Here is a 2,879-nt window from a genome sequence, read left to right as displayed (position 1 = left end):
TGTTAATCGTTGACATCTTGTTGTATATTGATAAGTGTATATTTTATAATTAAATAGGTATAGATTTTAGTTTGAATTTGATTATATTTATTAAGATTTCATATCTATTTAATTGATATTTATATATTTTTCCCTCATTACTTAATTATAAGATAAAAAGGAATTTTAATACAAAATCCACTCATATCTTTTTATCTATATCTTTTTATCTTTATATTTTGCAGAGAAAAAGAATAAACTAAATAGAAGGAAAGAAGGAAAGAGAAAATATATATATATATATATATATATCAAAGTCCCACATTGACAAGGAACAAAAGAAGGAGCCTCCAGTTCAACTATAAATACTCCCTCCATCAAGAGGGAAGGCATCCAATCACTTATTTGAGTACCTCAAGAATTCTCTCTGAGATATTTGGAGCTGTAGAAGCATTCTGAAGGTTGAAAGTGAGATCATTGAGGAGTTTGACAAATTATAATTATTTCTTTTCTACTCCTTAATTTTCTCTATAATCATTTTTCATGATTGGGGATTTTAGAACGGTGTTATTTGATTTTATTATGTGTTTCTAAATTACCCAGTTGGGATAAGGGTGTAGCCCAATTGGGGAGCTACTTTTCTATTTCCTTTGTTTTGACTCTTTGCATTTATATTTGTGAATATTTTTGCTTTTTTCAATTATATTTATTTCTCTTGTTCTTCATATTGATTTAATGATTGATCACCATTTAATCAAGTCTATGGGTAATCTTGATGGACTGGGAGGTGAAGAGAGAACCTAGATCTAGAGAAATAAACATAAATAACTAGGCTAGGGATAGTTTTAGAAATTTATGGTGGCTTACACTATAGTTTCACGGTTTAATTAGTTGCTTGGGTATCGTGTGAACGAATTCAACACTAATTAAAAAGGGACTAATAATTCGGGAGAATATTAGGACACTTTAGGAATAGTTGTCACTATAATTGATCCGAGTCAACTTAAAGGATAGAAACTAGCAACCTATAGGGTGAATTCTAAATCCAAACACTTCAAATGATTGTGTTTTCATCATCATTATTTTCTTTATTTAATTGTATTCTTTATATTTTTATCAAAATTATCCATTTTATCTATTTTTCTCAAGCTATTAATTATTTAAATTAGTAAAAGTGTAACTTCCCTGTGGGTTCAACACCTGAAATACTCTAGGTAATTTATTACTGTGATATCATACACTTGTGAGAGCAATCATGTTTTTGGCACTGTTGCCGGGGAAGTCACAAATTTACTAACTATTTAATTTTTAGTTCATTTTAATTTTAAATTTAAATTTTTTATTTTATTATTATTATTATTATTATTATTTTATGCAACTAAGAAGTTCTAGTGATTTAAATTTGATTCCTATTAATTTAGAAATTGAACGGTTTTGCAAGAAAAATATATCTCAAAGAAGAAGAAAGATGGGTGACAAAACTATTCTAGAGCCATCCATTACATTTAGAGATATTTAACGCCTATTCATCATATCTAATCTATCATGCATCCAACTGAGTACGAGAGTGCGTAATTATGAATTTAAGAATATTCACTTAAATGCACTACCTAATTTCAACGGGCACCAAACTGAAGATGCTTTGGATTTTATACGAGAATTTTATGCAGTAATTGATACACTACCGCTAAATAATCTATCAGATGATGATTTAAAGCTGCGTTGCTTTCCATATTGTTTAAAAGGAGAAGCTCGTTAATGGCTTTTACAATTACCATAAGCTTCCATAAGCTCTTGGATGGAGATGTATGAGCAATTTATATTGAAATATTATTCTCCTCAGAAGACTTCAGAATTAAGGGATAAAATTCACTTCTTCACATAGCAAAATAGTGAATTGTTCCATGAGGCTTGGGAATGTTATAATCTCCTCATAAGCCAATGTCCCCATCACCAATTTCTACACATACTCTTGATGGATTTTTTTTATGATGGGCTTAATGTTGAATGCCAATCAAAAGTTGATAATGCAGCTCGAGGTGATCCAAGTAATATGACAGCTGAAGAAAGGGAAGAGATTTATAAAATGCTAGCAGCAAATTCAAGGCAAAAGGCAGTTTGAGGAAGGATGGCGTTGGTTAATGAAGTTTCTACATCAGATGTCTCACATGAACTATGAAATTTAACAAAGAGTTTAAATTTATTATTGAAAAATTTGGGTTCTGTTAATTCCCTTTCTTCTACTAATAATTCTCTTCATACAGGTTGTGATGGTGACTATGTGGAGGAGGCTAATTATATGGGAGCTAGTAATGATCGAGTTAATTTAAGGAATGACCCATACTCCAACACATACAACACTGGATAGAGAAATCATCCAAATTTCTCTTGGAAGAATTCCTCTACTCAGGGGCCACAAGCACAGCCAGGCTTTCAACAATAAAGAAACGCAATTGAAGATCGTACAATGAAGTTGGAGGAAGCTTTGGCTCAAATGGCGACTTACCAAGTGAATAGCATGAAGAGCATTAATCAAGAGATTGACCAACTAAAACAAATAGTTACTTCAACTCAAGCTTTTATGAAGAATATAGAATCTCAAATGGGTAATTCTTTGAGGAAAATAGAGACTTAAATAAGTAATTTGGCTAGCTTAATTACTGGAAAGAGTCAAAATAAACTTCCAAGCAATACCGAAGTCAATCCACGAGAGCAAGTTATGGCAGTCACCATACAAAATGGTAAGGAATCCCAAGAGGTCGATAGTGGAGCTAAAAGTGGGCATTCTCCCTCTGAAGCCAAACCTTATATGCCCCCCATTCCATACCCCGAGCGCCTTCTAAAAAAGATCCAAATTTAAGCTTCCAAAAATTCCTTGAGATGTTCAAAAAAATTCAAAT

General features: G+C 31.7%; 1 non-coding gene across 1 annotated transcript; it reads right to left on the bottom strand.

The window, feature by feature from the left end:
• Window positions 1-1,832: 1,832 nt before the first annotated feature.
• Window positions 1,833-1,938, bottom strand: LOC129291926 (small nucleolar RNA R71). Its single transcript, XR_008588819.1, has one exon. It is a non-coding gene; the product is annotated as a small nucleolar RNA R71 (small nucleolar RNA).
• Window positions 1,939-2,879: the final 941 nt, after the last annotated feature.

The sequence above is a fragment of the Prosopis cineraria genome, unplaced genomic scaffold (genome assembly GCF_029017545.1).
Source record: "Prosopis cineraria cultivar Desert tree isolate PC_DT_omini unplaced genomic scaffold, ASM2901754v1 PC13, whole genome shotgun sequence".
In the NCBI taxonomy this organism is placed as follows: Eukaryota; Viridiplantae; Streptophyta; class Magnoliopsida; order Fabales; family Fabaceae; genus Prosopis; species Prosopis cineraria.
This window is presented reverse-complemented; position numbering and strand designations above follow the sequence as displayed.